Source organism: Gorilla gorilla, chromosome 14 (genome assembly GCF_029281585.2).
Source record: "Gorilla gorilla gorilla isolate KB3781 chromosome 14, NHGRI_mGorGor1-v2.1_pri, whole genome shotgun sequence".
Taxonomy (NCBI): Eukaryota; Metazoa; Chordata; class Mammalia; order Primates; family Hominidae; genus Gorilla; species Gorilla gorilla.
Window position 1 is genome coordinate 94,591,705 of NC_073238.2, and position 13,985 is coordinate 94,605,689.

The 13,985-nt window shown below is 40.7% G+C and overlaps 1 long non-coding RNA gene across 1 annotated transcript in view; it reads left to right on the forward strand.

Annotated features, from left to right (window-relative positions):
• The first annotated feature begins 473 nt into the window (after positions 1-473).
• Positions 474-13,985, forward strand: part of LOC109029364 (uncharacterized) — a 45,390-nt gene continuing 31,878 nt past the window's right edge. The window contains exon 1 of the long non-coding RNA XR_002008426.2: positions 474-584. This is a non-coding gene — a long non-coding RNA (uncharacterized lncRNA). The remainder of the gene's footprint in view (positions 585-13,985) is intronic.

The following is a 13,985-nucleotide window of genomic DNA, read 5'->3' on the forward strand; positions in this document are numbered from 1 at the left end:
TCTCTCTTGGCTCTATTACTGCTTCTACTCTCAGTTGACGGTGTTAGTAATTTACAGATGTGCCCACTGATTTTTAAAAAAGAGAATTCAAGAAGGCCTCGACCTCTTTGCAACACCTATATTTTAAAAAAAATAACTATCCCATATTTTGGAAGAATAACATGTTAGCTCTTTAACGCAGTCTAAGATAGCATGTTGGGACAGCCTTGAACTTCATTCTCTATGCCTCAGTTTCCTCATCTGTAAAATACTAATAATAGGACTATCTTATTTCTGAAGAATTAACTGTGTTTGTCAGCCAATGATAATAATGCTTGTCATAAAGTAAGGGCTGACAAAATGTAGCTGTGCCGATTATTCTCTTCTATATGTTATTCTGCAGCTATGGTTTACGGGTGCAAGAGGCAGTTACTTATCCCCTCCCTGGAATCTTTCTGTGGAATGTCTATCATGACCCCATTATTCATTTCTGTTTGGATGGTTGGCCTCTTGGTTACAAGCATGTACATTATGGCTCTCTCCTTGCCTGGAACTGGATATGAGAAATGCTTGAATTAAGATCTGTGAATTATCTTATTTTCTTGGTAAAGTGGGATTGATTTTATTCCAAATAATATTTGTTTGTTTTCTAAGGGAGGAAACTTCTGGCCTCAGTTTCCTTAGATAAGTTTGAATCTTGCTTGGTGTTTTTAATCACTGAAGAGAGATTGAGTTTATTTCTCTGGAATAGATTTTAGTTTATATTCTGAAGTTTTAATTTCATTTGGAAGCTGCAGGCTGAATGATTATCACTTTATAGTAAGTGTATTGGCAGGGGAAGCTGGCTGCTACTGTAACCCCCAAACCTCAGTGGCTTATCACACTGACTTTTGTTTTTTGCTTTTAGCACAGTTGGGTGAAAATGAGGATGGCAGTTCTGCCACTATCCAGAGCCTCTGACACCCTCTCAGTCCACAGAGTCCTGCAATGGACTTTTTGCATGTGATTAGCAGATGCAGGAAGAAGACAGTATGCCAGGTGCAGGGCCAGCTTTGTAGGCCGCACTGGACAGAGCATGTACCTCTTCTGCCCGTGGTCCGTGGTACAGAACTCATCACAGGGTAGCACCTAACTTGCAAGCAAGGCTGGGAAATGGAGGCCAGTAACGTGCTCAGAAAGACAAAGGAAATGGCTGGTGAACAACTAGTTACTGCCAAAGCAAGATAGTTAGTTCAACCAATTTTTATATTATGGAATATTTCTGTGATATAATACATGCACAGACGTGGAAGTTACAAGAATAGTAACATGAGTACTCAGTTTGAGAAATAATATATTACCAATGCAGTTGATGTCTTCTATTACATATGCCTCTTCGCCTCTGCTTGCATCTCCTTCTGTGTTGCTCAGGAGCAAACACTATTTTATTAGCTTTTTGGTTATCATCTTATGACAGATATATTTATGCCCATAGGTTAACATTTTTTGTTATTTTCAGTCTTTATACAAATGGTGTCTATTGAATGTGTTCTTTGGTGAGTTTTTTCACTCATCTTTATAATTCTGAAATTCATTCATGTTGACTTGTGTAGCTGTAACTCATCCATTTTTACTGTTGTATGGTATTCCGTTTGTTGGAATAATCACAATAGAATCATTCAGTTTCCTGGGCATTTGGGTTACTTTAAGGATTTTTTTCTTTTTGCAAGCAATGCTGCTATGAATATTCCTGTACATATCTCTTCATATATATTTGTAAATTACTCTAAGGTATGAATCTTGCTGCTATTACCAGAATACCACTCTATTAAAATTGTATGCAGTAGTATGTCTTTTTAAAGGACAAGTTAATAATTTAGATTTCCATTTACTCTTCCTAGGTTGGTGTGAGTGTGTTGCTATTGAGTGCTGGCTTCACGGAGTGTGAACTAAGTCAGACTAGAATATTTTAACTCCATAGATCCATTATATTTCTTTGATTTTTGAAGAAAATTTTGAAGCTAATTTTAAAAGTCATAGTTGTACTTCTATTAGCTATCTCACTTTGTGCAATGTGGCTAAGTTTTTTTGGGGGGGTTCTATGTTGTGTTCGTGGCATATCACTTTTCTGATGTGTAGAGTTCTGTGTGACAGCGCTAGATTTATGTCAGAGATAAGAGAGTCTCCTGAATTATTTTTTCTCCCCACTGACTAGTTAAGTGAATTTCCAACTTCCTAACCTTATTCTTGTGATTTAAGGCTTTATTTCCTTTTAAAAAGCAAATTGTCCTTCTGACAATACATAAAGAATAAGCAAACTAATCATTTAAGAAAAGCAGAAATCATCTTAATTCCAGAATCAGAAAAAATTGTGTCCAAGACTCACAAATGGAGATAATTTGATGGGAAAAATAATGTTTTTAGTGGCATCATCATAGCAAATGACAGGGTGACTTTCACAGGCCTGTTTGTGATAGTGCCGCCTACCCAGGCAGATGGCACCGCACGATGTGTTGTTGAGTCACAGCTGTCTCTCAGTGGGATAAATCTATGAGTTTCACATTAGAGTTACCTTCCTATAGCCCAGAAGAAGGGCAGTGTTTTTCATAACAAGAAAAAGAAACAGTGAAAAATTAGACAGTCTCCTAAGTAAGAGTCATGGAGCAAAAACACCTATTATTGTAGCACAGCCTGATGAAGTTTTGGCACATGGCTCATTCCTCCAACACTGATCTTGTCATTCAACATAAATTTCTGGTTTCTTGCTCACATGACTCAGAGTTGCATATACCTAGAATTTGCCTTCATGGGGAAATCCTTTCAAGGCTTACAGGCCTAATGTATCTGGGGCAGGTCATGGGGAAGACTGACATTTTAAACCACATGTTTATTAAATTATATGTTTGAAAAAAAACTCCTGCAATTTTAAACCACATGATAGTGCAGGAATTTATTTTTCATTTATAAAATTGTGTTATTGTAACAATTTTTCTTTGAAAGGAGATGAGACAGAGTGAATAGGGAATTTCTCAACTCCTTTTTGCAATTTGCTCCCTAGCTGTGTTACTCAGTCCTTTGGCTCTTCAGAATCTATTTGTAGCTAGATATCCTAGTGGCCTAAAAGACAAAGGGCTAGCACCCAGCAGTCAACAGCTAAGGCTTTAGGGCCCAAATACCTGGGTTTGAATCCTAACTGTGTCAACTTCAGCATGGTCCCAAGTCTATCTGTGCCCTCAGTTTTTTTAATTTGTAAAATAGAGATGTTCATACTAATATTTAATTTTTAGTGTTTCGATAAGTATAGCTCAACAAACCAATAAACCCTGTTACATTATTCTCCTCCTCAACAAATATTAGCAAGTCTACTCTCTGCCAGACACCATGCTAAGTGCTGGTAATATAAAGATCTTATTATTGCCTTGGGAAAGAGCATCTAATAGTTCAGTGAAGAGACATTTTCTGTAGAGTATAAAATGCATTCATATTTCAGGAGTTGCCATGCTTGTGTTGGCACACTATTTACTTTCTTCACATCACCCTAAATCCTCCATAATTGTTTTTTGTCTTACTCTAATACCAAAGACTGGGTGGCTTACAAACAACGGACATTTTTCTCTCACAGTTCTGGAGGCTGAGAAGTCCAAAAATCAGTGCACTGGCAATTCTGTGTGTGGTGAGAGCTGCTTTCTTATTCATGGATGGTGCCTTCCAGCTGTGCCTTCACATGTTAGATGGGGTAAGGGGTCTCTCTGGGGCCTCTTTGATAAGGGCACTAATCCCATTTATGAGTGCTCCACATTCATGACCTACTCACCTCCCAAGGACCCTACCTCCTAATACTATCACATTGAGGATTAGGATTTTGGTGGAGGGGGACACAACCATTTAGACCACGGCAATTTTAAACAGTGTTTTTTATATATGTATATTTTTACTACAAACATCCTTTCTGTAAATTAAGGTAAAGAGAAATAAATCTATCTTCATTATGAGATTCTTTAACTTCATTTAGGCTCTCTGAGGTCCAACTGAGTTGTGACAGAGGCAGGTGAGGACTGAAAACCCAGAAGGGATTCAAGTCAGATGCGTAGAGGGCCCTTGGTCTTGGCAAGTTCTTGAGCCAATAAAAGAAGAATTTTTCCAACATCCCTGCCACTTCATTCAAGCACTGAGGAAGAACATACTTCTGTCTCCTCTCTTCCCACTGGGCGATATGACCTATGTTTCCCATTTGGGTGAGTTTAATATGTTCGAGGTCACCCTTCAAATGTGGCCTGTGACCATTTACCCTCCTGGGAGCTCCTGCTTATAACTGTAGGCATTGCCCTCTCCTCTGAGCCTCCCTGAGGAAGCTCTGTTCTGCAGAAAGGAAAGACAGAGGGGATGTACCTAGAGTTATTCAGCTGCTGTGTTGGTGACCAACTCAGGGTAGCAGGACTAGGACACCCAATTTGACCTCAAGCCCAATCTATCCTAATACAACTTTACCAGTTTGGATGCCTAAGCAAATCATATGTCTAGTTCTCTATTGACACAAAATCCAGCAGAAAGAGGCCTGTAGTGAATTGGCCCCTCCAGTCCCTAGGTTGTACTCTCTATTTTGCCGTTTACCAGTTCTGTTACCTTAGGTAACTTATTTTACTTTCTAGACTATAAGAACGACAGTGTATTCATTTCCTATCGCTGCTATCACAGATTGCCCTGGACTTAGTGGCTTATAATAGCACACATTTATTGTCTTACTATTCTGAGGATCAGAAGTTCAACACATGTCTTATTGGGATAAAAGCAAGGTTTTGGCAGGACTGTATTCTTTCTGGGAGGCTCTAGGGGAGGATCTGTTTCTTTCCCTTCTCTAGCTTCTTCTAGAGGCTACCTGCATTCCTTGGCTTGTGGTCCCTTCCACTGTCTTCAAAGGCAGCAGCATAGCATCTCCAGACCTTGTTCCTACTCTGACACTTCTGCCTCCCTCTTAGAAGGACCCATTTGGTTATACTGGGACCACCCCAATAATCTAGGATAATTTTTCCATCTCAAGATTCTTAACTTAATCCCACCTATAAAGTAAAGTCTCTTTTGCCACATAAAGTAACATTTTTACAAGTTCAGGGATTAGGACATGGACATCTGTGATGGGGAGAGCGTTATTCTGCCTTCCATAGAAAGTATGACTGGATAATTTCTAAATTATTTTCTACTCATATATATATTACTATAAATTAGGTTTGCAGATCTTATGATTTTTCACACTCTCGTGTCCTCGTAAAAAGATAGGTTACTTCAGACCTAAATCCTTATATTACCCTCTCCATCTTCGCCCTTATTTCACCTTCTCTTTATTCCGGCAGAAACCCATTAATAACTACTTTCCTCTATACAGATCTTTGATTCACCATTTAAACTCAGTATTAGAAACAAATCCAGCTTCTAATTTCCTCACGCACCTTCTGTTGTTTAAATAATATTTATTTAGTCTGATATGCTCTTTTCAGTTTAAATATTATTCTTTGCTGATATTTTATCTCATCAAACCTGCTTATTCACAAGTGATGGAAAAATGACTTAGCCACCCTACCCATCCCCCTCTCTCTATATAGTAAGGGTAGTTTAATCTAGTGAAATCTTAAGGATTAAAGAAATATACATTTTATGTAGAATACTCAACTGGGTTTTAGGACCAGAAATATGAGGTAGCATGTACCCTGCCATCTAGCTAAATACTTGCAAAATACTATAGTAGAGCTTCACTGTTCTGAAGACATTTGCAGAGTGCTTCTGGAATTAGCTAATTGCTAGAGCTTGTTTCCTTCTTACTACTTCTCATTGCATTGTTTGCCTTACTATAAAATCATCAAATGGAATTTCAAAAACATCGACATATGTTTTATTTTTTTCTGACTCTTCTCATCAGGAAAGAACCTCATTTTTAAACAGCTGTTTTCCTGATTTTGTCTTGGTTGATGCAATGCTTTTTAAACTGTGGATGAAATAAGGGGATGGGAAGTGTCAAGAATGCTGATATTTTATCAGGCCCTTATTTAGGCATTTATGAAGAAGACGGTGATTACTTATTCATTCCCAAATTCTCTACCTCCCTTTTAAGTAAGTGTCTGCCTGCTTCGCTAATTGTTAAATAATGAAAAGACCCACCCCTCAAAAGATTCTTTGAAAATGTAGCAACTATGGTGATGACTAAATTTCTTCAAGTGACACCTGGAAAAAGAAAGTATTTTGTTTCTCTTTGCTGTGAGAGCACAATTTTCAGACCTTTTCAATGGGGCTTGAATTTCACTATGGCTCTTCAAAGAGCTGCTATTATTTTGGGCTACTTCTGGCAATTGCCATGAAAATGATAAACTGCTAAGGCCTGAAGGCTTGACACAAACTGTCACTAGCAATGTGTGTTTGTGTGTGTGTGTGTGTTTGGCTATCAGCTTTGATGTGCTAATTACATGTTACCTTGTTCCTTAGTCCTTTTCCTTAACATTTGCATAAAATCAAGGTAAAAAGCATGCCATAGGCATCCTTGCAGGAATTCATCATCTTGAAAGGAAGAAGGATCCTTCCAACTGTATTTTTCTTAATCAGGGCCACCCCTTAGGTGTGCAAAGCCTGAGGCAAATATTTATTTTTTGCAGCACCTGTGTCTGTATAAACACTATTAAAAATTAGTACAATATTCATGAGGTCATGCATAGTGCCTTATAAATGAAGTTTTGGAATAATAAGAGAAGATGTACTTACGCATTTGTTTATTGTCCAGTCAGAGCCTGTGAGGATTCTTTGCAGTGGTCAGGCACCGCCTTGTCATGTTCTTAATTGTTTTTTTTTTGTTTGTTTTTTTTTTTTTTGAGACAGAGTCTTGCTCAGTTGCCCAGGCTGGAGTGCACTGGTGCTATCTTGGCTCACTGTAAGCTCCACCTCCCGGGTTCACGCCATTCTCCTGCCTCAGCCTCCCGAGTAGCTGGGACTATAGGCGCCTGCCACCATGCCTGGCTAATTTTTTGTATTTTGAGTAGAGATGAGGTTTCACTGTGTTAGCCAGGATGGTCTCGATCTCCTGACCTCGTGATCCGCCCGCCTCAGCCTCCCAAAGTGCTGGGATTACAGGCGTGAGCCACCGTGCTTGGCTTATGTTCTTAATTGTTAAATGTAATAAGGTACATTTATTACCTTATACCGAGAGTAAGGTAGCAATAGTGCCATTGTTCACAATGCCATGGCCATGGCTCTCTGGACACTATTTGTGCTAAAATAATGTTGACCTTTTTGCCTTTGAAACTTCCCAGTACCATTTACTTGATGTTGGTTGCATCATTTCTCATGACCTGTATTATTCACCCCACTGTCCACAAATCCTGGCTTCCAGAGATTCTCTCAAAGGTAAATATGAGGCTTCATTGATAGCCACAAATACAAATCTTGTTCAGAGTACACAGAAAATGTGAACAATAGTCCATATTCCAGTCATCTTGAATTTATTGTGTGGATTTCCGTAGCATAAACATAGCACAAATACATCTTCCATCCATGTCTCCTCTTGAACTCTTTAGGCCATAATCACTGCATTCCTAGATTGTGAAACCTTTCAATGTTGATGAACAACGTGGCTCTCACACATGGCTACCACCAAGGGCCAGAAATGGAGAGAAAGGGGGAATAGGTGGACAGAGAAAAGTGATTCTTGGAAGCAAAGTGTATTCCTTATCCAACATGGTTTGAGGTTAACCCAGAGAGCACCTTGTCACCATATGGATGGGAAGGGCCCTTTGGCACTGGGGAGCAATGAATGTCCTAGGAAGAGATAGGCGCAGCTGTCCTGGAGGGATACCTGTCACATGGTGCATAGCGGAAAAGGGTGGGGTGACCATCCTGAGTGCCAGTGTGGGGATGGAGAGGGAACTACCATTAAAGAATGCCCACCCCACCCCACCAACCTAAGGTACTCTAGACCCACATGCAGAGAGCCCACAACACACACTGTTCAAGCCCCAGGGTTGGCCCAAAGTATGACTTGTCTTTTGTTTGTTGTGAATAAAAGTCTGTCCAAATCAGCATGTCAGTAGTACTCTTCTGGTAGTTCAATTACCATACTGGATGATGAAAATGATCCACTTGCTTACAATGTCCCAGCCATGGAACTTCAAGAACACTGCATAGGTACAACTCAGGGCATCTGGTCAACTTCACTTTTAGGAGAGGTGGATTATTGGGGTTAGAAGTTTGGAGAGCACCTCAAAGGAAAGGAACAGAAACAGGGTCATGACCAAGACTCCTGGGTCTTGCCCAAGGCTTGGGGCATATGGCTCCTGCTGGTTCCAGGCAGAAGAGGGAGACTTGGATGAAAATACTGAGGATGGTACTTTAAAGAACAGGACCCCCTTGAAATGCAGCAGCAGTCCTACTTCCTTGTATCTAATGGCTTTAAGTGATAATGGAAGTGTGTACGTGGGGGTTAGACTGATTATATGGGTGTGAATTTTTATTTATTTTAGTACTAACTGGCTGGTTGCATTCTCCTTCCCTCTGTCATCTGTCATCCATCCATCAAGCAGTAACTGACTACCTTTGATGTGCCCAGCAGGGTCAACTTAACCATTAAGCACTAAGGCCAACTCTTAGGGGCCCAGAAAAATGCTCTAATTGCTTTTATGAACACAAGAAGAAAATGAACTTTTAGGTCCAAGAACATGTTGTAACATATAATATTAAACTATTCATCTTTATACCAACAGTCACAAGGTATATTTTAAAATATCTTTTATGGAGGAAAAGTCCCACCAAGGCTAAAATGCCCAAAGCCTAGGGAGATCATAATGGAGCCCTGGTGATCGGCCCCACGCTAGAGGCTGGGGCTGCAGCAGTGAGCAGAAAGCAGTCCATGGGAGTTGGAGGAAGATGGAAAAGAACACAGGAAGTTATGTTACAATGTAATGCATTATTGCAACAGAGTTAAGCCCAGGGAACTTACAAATAGGCTTGTAGCAAGGTTAGGGGTTGGCGGTGGGTGTGTCTTTGCAAATCAGTGATGGGTTGGAGGCAATTGTCTCATTGCTTTATACTGTATAGCCAGTCCACTAGGGTTTTATCTATTATTCTTGTTTTTGATGCAGATGATGATCCAAGTAAATTATGGGCAATTATTAAACTCAGCTACTGGTAGAGATTTAACTTTGATACTGGCTGCTTTGAAATATAAGCATCCCATCTGAAAGCATTTTGAAATAATTGAGAAATATATAATAAATGTACATAAAACTTGCTACCTGGCTGTGTTCATGATTACTTCCAGGTTCTTCAAGCTATCCAAATCAATGGTAATCCTAACATACTATATTTGAGCTGTTGAGACTGGAATAGACACCTCTAAGTGATGCCTTTTTAAATACCAACCAGGGTAATGATCTCATTACCTCTCAACCTAGTCCACAAAGGACAACTTTGTATTTTAGTAAGACTTTTTTGTGACTTTTTACTATAAAATAGTAACAATAATAGAAACAAAACCTTCTGTACATTTGTTTTGCCGTAGTAGGTAACAAGGCTGATATGGTTTGGATTTGTGTCCCTGCCCAAATCTCATGTTCAGTTGTAATCCCCAGAGTTGGAGGTGAGGTCTGGTAAGAAATGGTTGGATCACGGGGGCAGTTTCCCATGGTTTAGCACCATCCCCCCTTGGTACTGCATAATGAGTGAGTTCTCATGAGATCTGGTTGAGTGTGTAGCATGTTCACCCTCTCTCTTATTCCTGCTTCAGCCATGTAAAACATGCTGGCTTCCTCTTTGCCTTCTGCCATGATTGTAAGTTTCCTGAGGCCTTCTCAGAAGCTGAGCAGAGCCATCATGCTTCTCGTACAGCCTGTGAAACTGTAAGCCAATTAAACCTCATTTCTTCGTAAACTATCCAGTCTCAGGTATTTCTCTATAGCAGTGAGAGTGCTAATACAAATGCTAATATATACGCCTCATTAGTTTGCATGACTCATTAGTTTGGGTCATATTTGATAATACCCAAGTTTCTTTCAAACCATAAAAGTTTAATTTATTTACATTTTATTTAATGAATGCAGGCACTCAGCAAAAGTTATGTACTTCATTCAGCAAGTGAACATTTACTGAGCATTCACTATTGTGCCAGACACAATACCACTTTACCAGGTACTGGGGATATTTAAGCAACACACAGCCCTTATCCTCAAAGGACTCATGATTTAGGGGAGGTTGTAGGCAAGAAAAACAGTGGTTATGAAACGGGAAAGGTTCCCTTGTCCTCCTCGCAGGGCGTGGGCTGGGGGTGTGGCTGGCTTCTTTAGTCCCCCGCTGCTCAAACCTCTAGGAGAACATACAGACGGTCAGGCTATGGGGCTCCGACCCCGCGGCAGTGTCTAGGGGTGAATGTTTACAGCTTCTGAAGCCTCAGTGGGCATGTGTTACCGGATGCTCTCTTAGTTTGCCGTCTGTAGGTGGCTTGTGTTAACCAGCTCAATTAGACCCTCTACCTTGTCCCAAGGACAGAGGGCCTTCTGAATCCCAGGTTCCTGCCTTGGTGTACCAGAAGAACTGGGTCACATGTAGGCTTGGAGAATTAGTACGAAGTTTTATTGAGTGGAAGTAGCTCTCCGCTGATGGGGGAGCCAGAAGGCAGATGTTTTTTCTCTGGAGTTGGGCTGCTTAACACCTGGCCCTCCTCCAACTGCCCTGGCCAAACTCTGCCACATCCCGTAGGTCGACAGCCTGCTGGCTTGCCGGCATCTGTCAGTGTGCTCTTCCACCAGCATGCTCCCTCTACATCCCCTAGCCATCCAGCCACTTGTGTCTTCTGCTGTTGTGCTCCTCTTGACATCTGGTCACCTGTGTGTCTACCTGCTAGGGTCTTGGGTTTTTATAGGCCCAGAATGGGGTCATGGCAGGCCAGGGTGGTCTTGGAAACTGCAACATTTGGGCAGGAAGGCAGGAGTGCCTGTCCTCACCTAGGTCCATGAGGGTGGAGCCCTAGCAAGGGACCCACATTTCTCTACCCAGCACTTCCCTGCCTCCCTTCTGTATCAGTTACAATTACTGTTTTGGTTACCTTCAATGGCTGATAGACCTTCCACTTAAAGTTTAGTTTGGATATTGAGATTTCTGATGCCACATACTAATAGAGAGGGTATGAAATGATTAATTACTTGCAAAATTGAGATCTCTGAGGTGAGAAAAGCAGGGCTTTCAAGCAGGTCTAAAATGACTTAAGGGCAAGGAAAGGAGGCTGGCTCTAGGTTTTTGTTGTGATTCCAAAACGAGGCTGGAATCATGGGCTTTTGTGGCTTGAATCTCCCACTGACATCAAAGAAGGGAGCACCAGGTTTCCTTATCAGCTTGTCCAGATACTTGGCACCAGGAAGTGAGGAAAGAGGGCTTTCAGCATCAAATGCCAAAAACATGGAGTCAGTCTCCTCTTTACAAATGCAGTGTGATCAGAAGTTCTATAACGGAAGTTTGCAAAGGGTGCTTACCTCACATGGACAATTAACTCAGTCTTGGAGGGTTCAAATCCTGTCCCTGGAGAAAAAATGCTCTTGAGTTGCTTCACAAAGGGTGAGAGGAAGGGGGAGAGGAAGAATGAGAGGATGTTCATCATGAAATTTAACTCAAGGCAGGACGTTCGAGGTGGAAGGTATTGTATTTGAAGCACCAAAGGGTGAAAGTGCAGAGTACCTGAGGTTGGAGTGAATTTATAGGATAGGTAACATGTAGTGTTACAGCAGTAGATGCACCTAAAAGGTATGAAGTTTGAGCTTCATTCTGAGGATGAAGGAGAATCATTGTAGAGTATTCATCAGATTTGCATTTTGAAAGGTGACTATTCTATTTAGAAGGCTACCTGAGGTTAAACAAGAAGGGAAGACAAAATCTATGAACTGTGAGAGATATACGACTTGATCAGTTAACCTCTTGATAATTGCAGTCTCAATTTAAGCGGTTGTTCTCTTAGTTTAAGTGGTTGTTCTCAACATAGTCTTACTGTCTTTCTAGTAAAGGTGCATAGTGAGGGGCAAGGAAGGAGATGGAGGTAAGAAAGTTGTGGTCAATCTTTTCAAGCAACAGATACCTCTATGCTCTCTCAACTATTCTGATACAACCCCTAGGGGAAGGAATTTTCTGTGTTTTGAAAAAACAAAAACCTGCCAGGATGATTTGGTTTTATGTCAACCTCGCCCTAGCAAAGAATTACTGAGTTAATAAAGTAAAGCTCTGAGAGTGAATTTCAGGCTTAGGTCTGGTGGGGACAGGGTATTGAGCTGGAGGATGGAAGGGGACAATGAATAACTGTTACACTGTAATGCTTTCCTGGAGTATTGCAATCACAGAAAAGCAGGCTCTCTAGAGTGGGTATAAAAAATGAGAGACTTAGCCCCAGTTCTTTAGAAATGTTCAATTTAGTGGAGGAGGACAGAAGAAAGAAAAGACGGAAAAGAAAGAAAGAGAGAGAGAGGGACAGAAAGAAAGAAAAAGAAAGAAAGAAAGAGAGGGGAAAAAAAGAGAAAATACAGAAAAGAGAAGTAGAAAGAAAATGAGATCTGAAATTGTCAAGAGGGCCTGGACCCTGAAGGGAAATTAAGGAAAGCAAAATCCTGATGTGTTCATGTCATGAGACTCACTTCCTCCTATTTTTGACATGAGAACTAACAAAACCTTCGAGACATTTGAGAATGGGAGACAAATACTAATCAGATATTTTATAATATGTAGCCATAGTTTCCTAACCAGGTTCCCTTAAAACGTTCTCAGCCAGTGGTCTTTGTTTTCTGCCCACATTTCAGGTAGGTCTCCTGGAAATCTTTGTGCAACACTGGAATTAGCTGCCATCGAACCATGGGCTCTGTGCTGTTGGAGCCAAGAGAAAAGAGTAATAAGAGTTGGAACTGGTCTGCTGAGCAAAGGCTCCTTTTTTTCAAAGCAGGAGGCTGTGGAGTTGGGAGAGGGGAGTTTGATTAGAGAAAGAAAACCTTCTGTGACCAAGGCAACCAGAAGGCCCCCAAAAGCCTGTGGGAGCCTGGGGGAAGAGGCATGAAGTCCTGTAGATTTGTTACATCAAGATGTTAATGTTTTTAATCAAGGTTCCTAGGTGATCCTCAGGCAATTAACTCATGGTCCAGTTGTCCTATTATGTATCTTCAGCTGATTCTTCTCTTTGTATATTCTCTTCTGTTTTCCCGACCACCACTACTAAATTTGAGAAGTGGTTATGAGGTGCTACATCAGCATTAATTTAATCCTAGTACTTAATTCATTTCTTTCTCTTTTGTAGCTGATTGAAAAAAGGAGGAAGTTATTTCAATCAAGGTTTTATCCTTTTGAGAGAAGGATAATTTAAATATGTGAAACATGGTATTTCTAAAACCAGGGAAAGTAGCCTTATGAAATAATTCTGACCATATGAATGAGTCCACATTTCATTGTCATTGCCAGGTGCACACAACAAGAGCTGAACTAGCTTTCTACTTTATTTATTTATTTATTTGAGACAGAGTCTCACTCTGTTGCCCAGGCTGGAGTGCAGTGGTGTGATCTCGGCTCACTGCAAGCTCTGCCTCCTGGGTTCACGCCACTCTCCTGCCTCAGCCTCCTGAGTAGCTGAGACTACAGGCACCTGCCACAACTCCTGGCTAATTTTTTTTTGTATTTTTTTTAGTAGAGATGGCATTTCACAATGTTAGCCAGGATGGTCTCCATCTCCTGACCTCGTGATCTACCCACCTCGAACTCCCAAAGTGCTGGGATTACAGGCGTGAGCCACCGGGCCTGGCCGAGCTGAACTAGCTTTCTAAATCCATATTCATTCAAGTGATTATAGGAAAATGGTTATAAAAGTACTGATTTTAAAAATTATAATTTTGAGAGCATAATTGCAAATATATGCCTTAATAGTAGTAGACATTATTTTTAAGATTACGTGAATTTGAGAACAAGGCAAATTGACAGCTTGTATTTTACCATACAGGTTGATATCAAAGTTTGAACTGAAAATAAAAGTCCACAAAAAT